The sequence below is a fragment of the Fringilla coelebs genome, assembly GCF_963513975.1.
Source record: "Fringilla coelebs genome assembly, chromosome: 6".
Lineage (NCBI taxonomy): Eukaryota > Metazoa > Chordata > Aves > Passeriformes > Fringillidae > Fringilla > Fringilla coelebs.
This window is the reverse complement of record NC_140034.1, coordinates 20,885,402-20,900,560: the sequence shown is the minus strand read 5'-3', so window position 1 is coordinate 20,900,560 and position 15,159 is coordinate 20,885,402. Positions and strand designations below refer to the sequence as shown.

The 15,159-nt window shown below is 39.8% G+C and overlaps 1 protein-coding gene across 9 annotated transcripts in view; it reads left to right on the top strand.

Moving 5' to 3' along the window:
• NRXN3 (neurexin 3) overlaps positions 1-15,159 on the top strand; it is a gene marked incomplete at both ends in the record, with an annotated part of 894,988 nt that overhangs the window by 819,657 nt on the left and 60,172 nt on the right. The window lies entirely within an intron of this gene.

The window sequence follows — 15,159 nt, the reverse complement described above, 5'->3', positions numbered from 1 at the left end:
AAGAAAATGGAATTGCACTGCCTTTCTAAGCTTCTGCCTAGCTAAGATTTTCATTCAAACAGGGAGCTGACTATTTATATTTATACTTGAACTCACATAACTGCCTTTAATTCGACTTTGCACCTTGCACACACGCATTATGCATTCCTGCTCACATTTACCCTTGCACACAGAAATATCTAAATTCTTCATTCACTGGCACCAGAAGAGCTTATCCTTACACACATTCAAAATACAAAGTTTTTCACAAAATCATATAATCAATTAGGTGGAAAAAGACCTCTGAGGTCATCAAGTCCCACCTGAGACCAAACACCATCTTGTCACTTAGAACATGGCCCTAAGCACCAGGTCCAGTTTTCCTTAGATATCTCCAGGGATGGTGACTCTATCATCTCCCTGGGCAGCCAATTCCAGTATCTAATCACCCTTTCTGTGAAGAATTTCTTCCTAATTTCCAACCTTAACCTCTCCTGGCGCAGCTTGAGAGGTTAAGGTTGGACATTAGGAAGAAATTCTATGTCCTCCTGTCCTGTCCCTGGCTGCCTGGGAGAAGAGGCCAATTCCCACCTGCCTACAACCTCCTTTCAGGTAGTTGTAGAGAGTGGTAAGGTGTCTCCTGACCTCTCCCCTGAGGTGTCCTTTTCTTCAGACTGAACAACCTGAGCTCCTTCAGCCATTCCTCATAAGACTTGTACTCCAGACTCTTCAGCTTTCCTGCCCTTCCCTGGACCCACTCCAGCACCTCAAGTCCCACCTCCTTCCTTAGTCACATGCATTCACGCAGATATACAAAATTATATTAGATGCATAGTCTTTAAATACAAATTCCAATCTCCTCACAAAAAGAATTACTAAATATAATCATCAGAGAAAGGTAAAGTTGGTTTAAAACTCATAAGCAAGGGTAAAGCTTCATTAGGTTCTTCTCTGAAGCACTTATTTAACATTCATAGAATCATGGCATATCCTGAGTTGGAAGGGTCCCATGAGGGTCATAGAGTCCAGCTCCTGTCCCTGCACAGGATTTCACCAAGAGTCACACCATGTGCCTGAGAGTGTTGTCCAAGCACTTCCTGAGCTCTGTCAGGGGGGACCTGAGGAGGCTGTCAGGCTTGGTTCTGTGACCTCTTCTCTGGGGAGTCTGTTCCAGTGCCCAACCACCCTCTGGGTGAAAAACCTTTTCCTTGTATCTAACCTAAACTTCCCCCGACTCGGATTCTGGCCATTTCCTCAAGTTGTGGTCACTGGTCACTAAAGAGAAGAGATCAGTGCCCCTCCTGAGGAAGCTGTAACTGCAATGTCTCCCTTCAGTCTCCTCCAGGCTGAACACACCAAAGTGCCTCAGCCACTCCTCCTATAGCTTCCCCTACAGACCCATCACTACCTCTGTAGCCCTCCTTTGGATGTTCTGTAATAGTTTGGTGTCTTTTTAATCTTGTGAGGCCGTGCCACTGCAGAGCAGAGCAGGACAATCCCCTCCCTTGCCTGGCTGGTGATGCTGTCCCTGATGCCCCCAGGACAGGGTTGGCCCTCCTGGCTGCCAGGGCACTGCTGGCTCAGGTTCAACTTGCCATCAACCAGGACACCCTGGTCCCTTTCTGCAGTGCTGCTCTCCAGCCTCACATGCCCCAGCATGTCCATACATCCAGGGTTTCCCTGTCCCAGAGCAGAATCCATAATTTTCACTTGTTAAACTTCATATGGTTGGTAATTGTACAGCCCTCTTAATTTTTCAAGGTTTTTCTGCAGGCCTCTCTTCATTGACTTGCAGTCAGTTACAATTGCAGGGCTTCATCATATCAAACATCTGCAACCTAAAATGCTTCAAAATCCATTTCTACTTTCTCATAATCCCTCTGTACATTCCTGGGCTTGTATTTTAATTTATAGTGTGTGCACACCCTGGTGCAAAGAGGCAGCTGCTTCTGATGTCATGAAATGAAATTTGTATCCATGTTGCCTCCTGTTACACCTTTTGAAACAAAAACCTTTCTTCTCCTGGGACAGAGGATAAGCGTGGAGTAACTCTTGAGGTCAGAAGTCATGTTATCCTGATTTGAAATTGTTCAGATATACCTCTAAGGGCAATGGTCTTAGCAGCTCTGGGAAAAATAGATAAAGGTCATTGGGGACATTTTGTGTATTGAAAACTCTGAAACAATTTTATATGAAAAAATTGTAGCAGTGTCTCTATAACACAGTCAGAGGAATGGGGCTTTTAACTTTCTGAAGTGTCTGTTAGAGAGACCGCAGAGAGCTGCTTGAATCTTGATGCATGAAGTACATTTGCTAAGCCACAAGCTAAAGGGAACTAGGAATTTTCCAGAGATGGTGCAGCATGAGCCATGTAAGTCACATCAACAAAAGCAATGAAACAATTAGGTAGCTGTAGTAATAGTTCTATCTCCTCCTGCTGAATTTAGTGCAGCAATAGTTGAATTAGATCCTCTAGCTAGGGCTATGTACACAGGAAATGGAGATGCTTCATCAAGTCAGCAGATGATGCTGTAGATGATGACAGGAACACAAGGCTCTTCTTTGCCCATTTGTGCCGAGATACCATACTGCTATGTGAATAGCAAATGACCCTGTAAGTTGTCTGTCTGCAGAGCTTGTCAAGCCCAAAGAGAGTTTCAAAATAACTTTGAACAGAATTGCCTCTCCTGCAATATTGTTGCATTCCACTTCAGACGCCTAACTAGCAAAAAAAAAAAAAAAAAAAAAAAAAAAAAAAAAAAAAAAGAGGTAAAATTAGAACACAAGCTGTGCTGATAAGAAATTACACAAATTATGAATTTACATTGTTTGCTAAATGATACTGAAGCAAGAGAACTGTGATAGACATTACATATTTAAAGGGTATAAATGCTTTAGAGCGATGCATTGAGGGCATATAGGTGTATTGAGGCAACTAGGTGTATTGGGCTGAAGCTAAGAATAAATAAATTTAGACTGAAAGCAGAAGCAATTTCATAAAAGCAGGATTTGGTAAACTCTGGAACAGTCTCCCCAAGAAAGAACTGAAAATATCCTTGCTTAGCAAATTTAAATCATGTTAAAATACATGCTTTTCAATTCTGTTGCCTCTGATCTTGTTTATATATAACAGTGTCTTGAGGGGGCTTAGTCCCAAGAACACTTAGAGTATTAATTTCTAAAGAAAGCAATCAGCTGAGAAATTGAACCAAATGGAAATTTTTAAACAGTGATATTTTCATAAAGCTGTTGCAGACAGAAAAGTGGTGATCTGTGCCAGTGGAACCACTACAGCAATGCTAGCAGCTAGCCAGTTCCTCATGCCATTGGCAATAGCTGTCCCCAGTGCAACCAAACCAACAGTAACAGCTGCTTCTATTTTTGTCATGATTCACGTGGCCACAAGGAAAGGCAGCTTGATTTTATTTCAGCTGTGTCCTAATCATAGTCCTGTCTTTGTGTCTCATCCATAGCTGTGGTTCTAAACACCCCAAAGATTTTCCATACCAAACAGAAACTGACATTTCAAGTGTGCCAGGGCTTGTGAAATGTTAATTAAATCTTCATGTTGCAGATGTGATGCAGAGATTATCTTTCATTCTCCTCTGCAAACAATTTCTAGTTGGCATTTTTGCTGGTATCTGCACTGTACCACTTTCATCCTGAACTTTTGTCAAGGAGCCTGTCCTAGCTGGGACTGACTCCAAGATGTATTGTGGCTTTCCTGCCTTTTGCTTCGGTGACTTTGTTTTCTGTTAATGGCTCATGTGATTCAGAGCTGCAGCACTACCAGGTGCTGCATGCTCACGTCAACAGAGCACAAAGCAGACAGTCTTCCTTTGCATCCTCCTCCAAACCCAGCCTGTCACATTACAAACACCAGCTCTGAGCTGTTATTGACTGCTATTCAAACCAAGTCTAATAAACAGTACATCAGTTAGCTCTACCTTTTTGGGCTTTTTGGGTTCTGACTTCTTCCCTCAGTAAAATATTTTAAAATACCTGCACACAATGCTGTAGTCCTGTACTGAGATAGCCAAGGTAGCTTTGAACAAATGTGCACAGATACTGGGAGCAGTTCAACCATAGCAGCCCAGAGCTCCATGCAGATAATTTTACCTGGTTGAGAAACAGGGAAAATCAGCCAATGTGGTACGTAGCACCACATGGCTTTATTGCTTCTAGTATCAGAATTTACTTATTTAGATTGCAAGTATTTTTTTCCCAGGACTGCATTGTGCAATTCTGTGCATAGTAGATTTCATGTACGCAGAACACTGCACAGCCGAATGGTACAATAGCTCCTGCTTGTAACCAGTAAATCTGTGATCTGTTTTTCATTAGGGAGGGAAATGAAAAAAACAGCTTTGTCTTTCAAATCCGCACTGGTTTAAAACCTTCCATTTGGCTTTATTAAAAGAAATATTTCTCTCTATATTTGCTTTTACCAAATATGTTAGTCTGTATGAATAGGTACCTTTGTCATTTAAATACACATGTGGTTCTAATGCACAGTTTATTTTGCATGTACACTTATTATTTCAACTTTCACAGTAATTGAATTCTCCTTATATACACAGATTTTAAAACTGATATAGAATTATGTTAGTTTTGATATAGTAAAATATGGGCATTCAAATTATCTACAATCTTTCTGCTACTGGATAGCATTAATAAAACTTTTTTTGAATTTTATAAGAAATTTTGCTTCTGTTGTCAATTGAACAAAGATGTGTTTGCCTTGTGATTACCTCTAGTCATGCTTGGCATACTTTGATGTGATTATTATTATCTCCATATTCTTAATTGGCCAATGTGTCTGTGAAATGATCTTGTATTTCCCTCTCTGTTCAAGCTGTAATATGTAAATATTACTCAGAATAGCATGATTTTAGGCTGGAATACTAGAACCTTTCTTCCTGGGTAGTGAAGTACAATGTGAAAGCTTTTCTTGTCAGAAGAGTGTTCAGAAGTGGATGGGATTCTCTCACCCTTTATGGGCTTTAAATCAGTGACAGGCCTCTGCAGAAATAATTTTGAGTCAAAGTTGTCTCTGTTCTTTACAGTTCTGTGATTAAAAGGTTCTTCAGGTGAGTTGAAACTGCTTCAAGATTCTGTGAGCTAGGGAAAAAAACAAAAAACCCTATAATATGTGTTTGTAACTATATCTCTTAATCTGCAAAAGTCATGGAGAAATATTTATCAAAAAGAAAGTAGGTATGTGAATGTTAATCTACCCATCCATTGTGATACAGTTTGAAACTAATGTTCCCCAAAATATTTTTGCATTTATAGGTTGCTTTTTTGTAGCTTTTTACAATCCTTCAGTATAAGCAGAGCCCTAAATGTCTTAGATCCCTAACAGGCTACATATTTGTCTTTCTAGTCTGTTCATGCTTCATTTCCCTCATTTTTCATTTGCATCTGTCTTTTGCAGAGTGCAAAAGCTGTGTAGTAATGTGCAGAAGTAGTTTAGAACAGGAGAGGCTGGTGATTCAGATTTAAGTGAAAATCCACTTAATTCCTAAAGCTGCATTTTTTTAATCCCGATTTTCATGAAGAAAAGGGTGGGGGGAGGAGGGAGATTGCAAAGCAACAAAAGAAGGAATGGCATATCCAGTTCAGATTTCTGCAGGTACTGATCCAATAAAGAATTAGGCCTTCTTTTCTGGAGATTTTAAAAGACTCTTTGTTGTCCAAGAAAATGAAACATTTATTGCAATCATTGAATAACCTCCTGTGGTGTGATACTTCTTCAGTTACCTTATGGGATGAATTTTTTCCACTTGATTTTACCTTCAAGTAGGAACTTTTTGAATAGGCAACTCTCTACATAGGTTGTCAGAGCTTTGTCCACCTTCACTGCAGGGAGAGGACAGGTCATATAGGGCGCTGAAGATGTAAATATAACTGTCAAGTTAGTTAGCATGATGAAAGAAATTAGTGGCCCTGGTTAAGATATAGGAATTGATTACATCAGTATAAAATGCACTAATCAAAGCCATCAGTGAAGGTAATTAGGTAAAGCTGCTTTTATCTTGAATAAAAACTCTCTGGAAATTGTGGGTACTGCATCAGGAGAAGCCTATTGGCAGTATGCAGAAGCTAAAGGAAAATAATGTCATAGACCATTTATATGCAATTGCAGAAGCACATTAATTTCCACAGTCAGAAGGCAGAATTACCCCAACAAATATTATTTCTGAATGGAATTACACATTAGCAAGGAAGTGGTCTAGCCATCACTATGCTGAGAAGAGCATCTTCACTAAGTCCTACACACCAGGTACAAACAGCAGATTGTATTGTATTATAAAGGGTGCAAATTAACAAGATTAGATTTTTGATTTATTTGGGAGGTGAATGTTTCACTTTTGCAGCACTTAGGAGTTAGGAGAGCAAATAATTGATTTTTAATTAATTTGTTATCAGAAGGATGCCATTTTCAGTCAAGTATAAAAGGTAGGAAAGAGGGGAGGAGTGAAAAAATGTAATGTCAAACTTCAAAAGAGTTGTTGGAAGACAGAAAGTGAAACTTAATGTTTGTCATTAAACATTTTGCCACATTCCCAGAATGCTTGCAGCCAAGTAATTTTGCCATTCCTGTTTTCATTTTCCTGGCCTGAGATCTGAAAGATGCAGTATTCAGCACACCTGCCTGAGTAATGACACATAAAACTTGTTTATGTTACATTAAAAAATTATGTGAATAAAGCTTAGCTGCAGAGTGAATGAAGGACTTAATTATGTGAAGTTGTCTTTCACCCTTATTGAGAGGACAAATCACTGCTTCATTGCCCTGGCCTTGTCCATAAAGCTAAGTTGCATGTTTATAGATTTCTGTGCACAGTAGGGTACTGAGGAAAGAAGCTCAAAGCCAGAGGCTGATAATGTCTGTAGCAGAACCATCACAAAAAGAAGGGCTGGTGTAAAAACTGGCCTTACTTTACATCTTATTGTGTTTGGTTACTGTTACTACTGCAACTTCATTTTTGTTTTTTGTAAATTATATCTCTAGGGATCACCAGTTGCTAGGTTTGGGGTCAGAGATGAGTTTCTTGCTTACTTTTAGGGATAGAAAGAATAAAGTTACTTCTGTCTTTCATAACATTTTAGTACAAGATAAGAAAGGGGTGGGGGTTTTGTGCTATGCTGTTTCATTTTGTGCTGTATCGTTTCCTTGAAACAGTGGAAATAATTTGTGAACAGAGAGTTACGTGGGAGGCAAGGAAGAGAAAGATCAGAGAAAGAGGTTAGGCTAGGGAGAGAGAGTGAAAGATAGGTAGGTCAGTGAAACTGAAAAATTGTTGCCAGCCTTGGTGGATTGTCAGCTGTTTTGCTTTGACTGGGGTAGGGCACTTGTCGTTTCAGCCAGAGCTTTTATAAACACTGCTTCATTCATAAGTAAAAAAACCTCCTTTGTCTAAATCTCAGAGAAAAAGTTCTATTCAGGTGCAAATTCAGTTTTGTTTGAAAGCTTTGCAGTTTCTGATATTAGAGCCTGACCAGCTTATCTCAAGTCAGTAATGTGGTCCTTGCTTCTAGCAACAGGTCAGACAAAATTTCACTGTTGAGATCATCCATCACTGAAAATAATTTTATTTTCCTTTTTAAGCCCAGGTCTTAAATGAGGCTGTCTATAAAGAAATTTGGTCTATGCAATAGTCCTGTAGTGGTTCCTGTTGAATTGTAGTATATCAAATGGCAAACTGCTGAATAAAGGATAGAAAAGATCTTCCAAGTTTCTCTTTTCAGAATAGATTCTTATTAGTTAGCATGGAGACAGCATGATGTAATGTCATCATAAAGGCATAAACAATAATTGGTAAATGTTTTATTACTGTTACCTGAAGGTTTTGCTGATAATATTTGAAAGTTTTAAAAAAACCCCCAAAAACAACAGCAAATGCATTTTAGCAGTATACATATGTTTAAAAAAAAAGGCTGTTACTTAGTTCATAGTATTAATACACAAATTTACAGAAAACAACATCCTCCACTCAGCATTTGCAACAGCAGACAGACCTCCTTTGATTTCTCAACTGATCTTTCCTAATATGCCCATCTGCATCCAGACCTCTACATTCTGATATTTCTTTGCCCCCCAAATCTGTGATGCTGGTGAAATAGACAGAAGGCAGATGGGTAAGACTGTGCAATGGAGTCAGCATATGACAAAAAATTTAGCTTTATTGCATCAGGAGATATGGCAGTACTTGCATAACTCAAGGATTAGAACATTCTGCTCATTTTTGGGAGGTCAGCATTGAGATGGGAAGGAATGTTACAGAGCATGGTGGCATGTGCAGCTGAGGCCAGACATAGAAAACTGAAGGGAAATATGATACAAAGATCACTGAACTTTGTCAGAACTGTAGGAAGAGATGAAATGGTAGGAAGTTACCAATTAGCAGTGAGGAGGATCAGTACTGGGGTTTTGGGCCTTCAGATGAGTCAGATCACGGGTTTCAAATGGGTGGTGTGACCTGTGTTTAATAAAGAATGCCCCAATTGTGGATGGAGATATGCTTGGCAGAGCTCTGTGTTTGCAGACTTTCCTTTCTGTTGAGCACTGTCAATTTGTCATATTTTATGAGCAGTAAAAACCTCACCCTGATTAGTAAAAGAAAAATAATAATAATAGGTTAATAATTTTTTTCTTTCTGACAAGTATCATGTATGAAAACATGTTGTCAGAGAGAGCTCTCTAACTTCTGCCTGCACCACCCCAATGCTCGCTCCTAATCCTTCTGGCCATTTTTTTCCACTAAGACACTGTATTTATTTCTGTCTCTGACAACTATTTGAAAAGCTGTGTGCCTTCTGCACAGTGCTGTATTATGGACGATGTATTAGGAGTCATATATCCAGAATGCCTTCTTTGCGGGTACCTAATAACTGTGCTTCTGCTCCATAAAGAAAAAGTCTATGACAGGTTTATTCATCTTTTTATTTCCTTGTTGTGCTCTGCTCCCTGCTGAAAACAAAAGGTTCCTTTTCACTTCAGCCTCCTTTTCTCTTGTCTGGTTTGTAAATGCTGGATGAATTTCATTTGCAAGGATTACTTTCCTGCCCCATAGATAGTCACCAAAAAGAGATTACTCAGGCTGCTGTATTCAAGGATCAAGCAGAAGTTTTGGGAAGAGAAAGCATAATACGAGTGATAGTCGTCTTTTCTTTCAACACTAGGAAGGAAAAAACACTTAAAACATAAATTGGTTCATGCCTCTGGCTTTGGAGACTTTAATTTGATCTGATTTGAAATAGGTAGAGGCATCTTCTCTAGCTCAGTTCAGCTTTCTGCCTACTTCTTGCAGAGAGGACAGGTTTGTTGTTGGTGTTGGGAAGGTTTCTCATTGTTTATATCCCAAAGAATTAAGTGCTTCGTACATGTTCCAGGTACATGATTAAACCCAAATCATCTGCTTCATGGACAGGACAAGTAAAGGTGGTAATTCAACAATATGCTGTTGGATGAGTTGACAAGACCAAGAAGGGAAGAGAAGGGGTGTTCTATTTAGTTGCATGAAAACCCCTTGTCCTAGAATGCGTTGGTCCCTCCCATACTAGCCACCATGTAAGATGAGAGGGCAAAGTTTAAACCATGCTTACAGATCTTCAATAAGTTCATCAAAGTGTGCATAGCTGCATATGATGCCTTACAGTACACCTTAAATGACCATATAGGTACCATTTGCCCAGAGATTATACACTCACGTACTCCAAAAATTTATGGGAAAGTTCCCAATCATGTAGTTTCGTTGGCTCTGTTTCTCAGACCCACACGCCTACTCATGTGTCTGTGTACTACACCTTCCCACACCATGTTCCTCACCTACACACGTCAGTGCTCTCAGGTACAGCAAACTCCTTCCCACAAGTAGCAATCTTGTTCAGCAGGCACCAAGAAATGCATGCGTGAGCCCACGCTCACACTTGGCATGTGTAGCAGATACAGCTTCCCCTGCGCTCACACCAGCACAGGCAGGTCACATCAGCACAGCCCTTAAAAAGCTTTCTGTGCTTGGCACGGGAAGGCAGAAGGATCACCTCCAGAAAACCTCAACTTCTTTGTCTGTTATAGGAGAGTGCAGGGAAGTTATAGAGCTTGTAAAGGAGCCTTTCTACAAGAGGCAATAGGAATTCACTAATTGATCTAGCAGAAAGCACTTGAATATTATTTAGGATTTTTGTGCAACTTTTGTTTCAAATCAGTGCATTTCCCTTTCACACCATTTTGCTTCAGCTCTGATGTGGATAGGAAAGGCTCATGTAAATTGCAGAGGGTCATGATAGCTTTAATGGATATAGCTGTTAATGAGAGTATTTATTCTGCTGAGCTGCCATGTGCTAGCTCCACATACCTGTTTCAAAAGCTGGTAGCAGCACTCCTTTTCTATTACTGTAGAAGTACATCTCAAATAGCTGTTAGTGTTTCTCCTGCTAGCTCAGCCTGAGGGATTATTTTTTCCTTTAGTTCACTTGAGTGAACCACTGTCACATAAAAGCCCAGTGTTCCAGGCTTAGTGTTGAAGTCGGCATCCACTGTCCCCTTACAGGCAGTAAGAACTGGTGTGGTCACAGGTAGGCTGTTGGTTTTACCTGCTGCTATGCTTTTGTGCTGGTTTTGGCTGATGTGCCTGCGTAGGCATTGATCAGGTTGCTTTGTAGTGCTGATATATAACTCCCAACAGGATATCCCTGACTTTTTATCTTCAGCCCATTCAGCACAGTAGGAGTAAAGACAATCAGTATATTGTAGCAATAAATTTTGAGATCAGTTTTATTTCCACGCTTTGCTGGCTACCCACAGGTACCCACCCAAAGCTTTCACTGTGAGGCACTACAGAGCAAATCTTAACTATGGCTGGGACCTCAAGGAGTAAACAGGAGAGCTTGAGTGTTATGGAATTGAGCACTGCTGAACTACAAGTATAGTGGAAATAAGAAAAGCATTTTATCTAAAGAATAATAAGCTGTAGTGATGTTATTTTGTTTTACTACTGCAAGGCATGAGGCCAATGATTATTATAGTACACTGAATTTCTTGTAATGCCTTTCATCCTAGCAACTCAGAAGGCTTTAAAATTCAGTCTTCTTACCCATCTTGGTGAAAATAAAATTATATCCAGAGCTAGTTGAGGTTATGGACATTTGAGTGGATGTGAGCAAAGAAAATTCAAAACATGAGTCCTGGGAGAATTGGGTCAGTTCATTCCTTTTATGAATTTCCCATATGATCTTAGGGAAGATAGCCTTTTGGTGCCTTTAGTGCCTTCTGAAAGTGAGGTTAATAGTTTTTATATCGGTTATGAGGATAAAACATAAAATTTGGTCAGGTGCTATAATAGTGATGGCCCTATAAAGTAAAGTCCAATATGAGAACCAGCAGCAGAAACTAGAAGTCTGGACTTCTGTCTCAGAATGAAATAACAAATTTTATTTGATCTATAGCTTTGTATTTTGCAGACTTTAATAACAGAAGACACTGTGTAAGATCTGCAATAACACAGCTTTTTATCCTTGCTAATGTGTGATGGGAAGTCCTGCTTGGGTTTCTGGTTTCTCAGCTGATGTTGCATGTGCAGTTGTTATTGCCCACATCGAAATCCTCTCAGCCTCTCAGCCCAAAATTACATCTCACTACCTTCAGACCTGTCACTCATCAAACTCTGGGCCTGGCTCTTTTCTTTAATCACACTGTTATGATTAATCTTGAAATGGCGACTCCTTTTTCTTGCCTGCAACAAAGACAATAGCCTGTTGAATGTACTTGGTGTAAATGAGAGAAATGATACACTATCTATAAGTTTATTGGAATCAACACTGGAATTACTTTAGCTTCTTAGGAAAGCAAGGTTTTAGTCAGAAGAAAAAGCACACACAACTTGTGCAGAATCATAAAAAAGCCTTAAACTCCAGGGTTCACAAGTTCAGTCTCCTTAAAGATCTATGCAGATGTTCTTCTGCCCTGCAACTAGAATTCCCCAAGTGCATACTGCAGTGCTTAGGTCTTTAAGCAACCATTTTGAGTGCCCTTTTTCTCATCCCTCCTTTTCAAGATAATGGCAAATTATTGAAGCCATTGATGAATTTGCAAAGAAGAAAGAACTAGAAACCTGACACCAATTGTCTGATGTGAATTTATTGGAGGGCATATATAGGTTTTAACTCTTTGGTCACCTGCTTTTACTCCCTAGCTGAAGAACTTCCCTTATTCAAGGTATTGCTGCTAGGCTGTATGTGTTGGCACAGGAAAGTAAAATGGGTAGGAAAGGGAAATTCTCTTCCCTTAGCTGCAGCAAGCCCATACAGTCTGAGCTTAACTTCCACATTGCCTTCTGTTTCTCAATCAAGTCACAAAAATTGTTTCTAGCACTTTTGAAATCAACAACATTAAAGCAGAGATTACATGGTCTTGTGTTTTTGGGATATCACATACTAGTCTCTTTTGAGACTATCTTCCATAATATAATGGCACATGTGGGAGGACCTTTTACTCTGACCTTTGAAGAATCACTCATAATAGCTGTGGCATTTGCACAATCACTGTTCTTCTACATTTAAGACTCATTGAGCAGTAATAATTAAAGGATATTAGTCATCTTCTAGTGATTATGTAGAGCATCTATGTATTAGAAAGAGGTTCAGGTTTCAAACATAATCTTTCTGGTTTTCATCTGGTTTTTTGTCTTAAATTACAAGATTTTTATAGTGAATGCTGAACCTCTTCCTGCTAAGTCTTGGATACACCTTAGGCAAATGGTGAATAACCTAATTAATAACCTTAATAAACATCTTACAAGCCATTGCATGCCCCAAGCATGACAGGTGCCACCAAGCAGAATTCTTGTCTCATTTCAGAAAAGTTCTGTTTGGCACCAGCACTCACAATTTTCACTTGAGTCAGCGCATCCTTCAGTACAACTGCAGATCAGTCCTCAAAATTTGCAGGAACCCACTCTGCACTCCAGAAGCTTTAGAACATTACACCTTGCTCTGTGCACCTCAGCTTCTCTGTCCTTAACTTATTGCATTCAGATGGAATCCAGTAGAAACAAGTAAAACTACTGGGTTCTTATCAGATTGCTCTGTTGTAAGCTGGAGCTGCCATCTGGCTGCTCTCGTTTTGCTCTCATACCATGAAAGTTTTGAGGATCAGGCAACATAAAGAAAACAGTCAGGAACAGGACTAGATACTAAATTTCATCTGTGCAGTTGGGAAAGTTCAGTGAATTGCTTGTTTCTGGGTTTTTTTTTTCCCCCCCTGCCAGTGGTTATTAAACTTCTCAACTAATGGCTGCAAGCCCCAGGAGGCTTCCAGGTGGAAATCATTCAAGCTTTTCCCTAACAGACCCGGTGTGGGGGGAGAGCCAGCATGTGTGCAAGCTCAAATTCCCAGGGCTCTGCAATTTGGCTTAACCTTCACAGGAATGCAGGAGTGTGTGGCAGCAGCACAGCCATGTGTTTCAGCAGGGCGTTCAGCTCTGGTGCACTCTTCTCTGCACTCTGATTAATTGCAGCTGTGTACAAATTAGTTTTCTCAAAAAGCTATTTATCGCCCTCAAATTAACCACATAGGCATTAAACCACAAACAAATGGGCAAAATAAGAGCAAAAACATAAACATCCAGCTTGGACACCCAGCTTCATCTTGGTCCTGTGTCAGAGGTGTATGATGAGCGGTCACAGGCTTGCCTGATGGCTGACAAGCTGCTGTTCTCTCTGGCAGCAATTAATTCAAGCCCCAGCACGGTGCTGAAAGCACAGGGCTGTGAGAGGCAATGACAGAGACACAGCAGTGGCACCTGTGCTTTTGGAGTCTGGGATAAATGGTGCTTTTCTGTAGTGGCAGGAGACATTACAGGCAGCCCTGCACAGCCAGGTGTGGACGGTTTTGCAGTTCCCTGAGCTCTCTGCAGTAGGAAAGCCATCTGCGTGCTTTAACACAGGACAATGCCCACAGATGAAGTCCAGCTGTGAGGAAAGGCTTTGCAGAGGCACAGTTGTGAGGTAATATGTATAATCACCTTTGGGACCAGGGCTGGCTCAAAGCACAGCCTTGGCTGCCTCCTGTGTGCTGCCAGGTGCTGTTCAGACTGAGGGTTTCACTGTTGTCCCGTCCTTGTGTGCGCTCATACGAGGTTCACACCTGGGAAGTGCAGAATGGTGAGGACAGTCCAGGAAGGCTCTTATTAACAAGAAGCTCTGCCAAGAGCCTTTTCAAAGTAGGTCTGGTCATATCAGTATACTTAGGGCCATATCCTTCAGCTCTTGAACACCTTCTGTGGATGGAAGTAATTTGTCATACTCAAGTATGGTGTTTATGTAGACTGTGAAAATTCATTCCAAAAATGCAACTTCAAGTTCTAATGTGTCCTAAGACATATATTAAGCTGAAAAGTTCTATCATATTTAATTTTAATTTATCTTTTAAAAACAAGTAATGCTAAGAATATGTATTACTGACCTTAAAGTTCTTGGAAAACAATCACTCATGACAATAATGTTCACTGCAGATGTTTTATTTTTCTTCACTTTAAGGGCAGTGAAGCTGAGGCAGAGAAGAGCCTTGTGCTCTTGAAGAGACAAGCATAAAGAAACAAGCCCATTTGATTCTAAGTTCTATTAGGCCTATAGTTTTCTTTCAAAAAAGCAAGAAAACAAACAAAACCTTAGAACATGCTGAGTATGCACACAAATACCACACACAGAGTACATTTCAGTAAATTGTTTTTCTCTGAAGTTTGAAACTTAAAAAGGTACTCAGAGTCCTAACTTTTTTCATTCCTTTTTTTCTAGAGAATGTACACTAGAGATAGTTTGATAGTTTCCTATGATTATTAAAGTTGAGTATTCATTCTGTACAAAAGACTGCAGAATTAACAATACACTGCAATTACACGTGCCCTCAAATGGGAACAGTCTTATTACTTGTTTCAAGTAAAATAATTACTTAGAGGAGTGACACATTGATTACTAATTCTTCAAGAAGTTATTATGCCTTACTATTTGAAAAACAAAGACTTGAAGACAGAAATGCAATTCTGGCTAGAAGTTGCTCAATTTGATACATGATTTTGACTCAAGTAATTGCTCTGTTAAAGCTAAAATGTGCTGGAAAAGCTTGAGTTTACTTTGTTAGTGGTACATAATAAAACAACTAGTATTAATAATTAT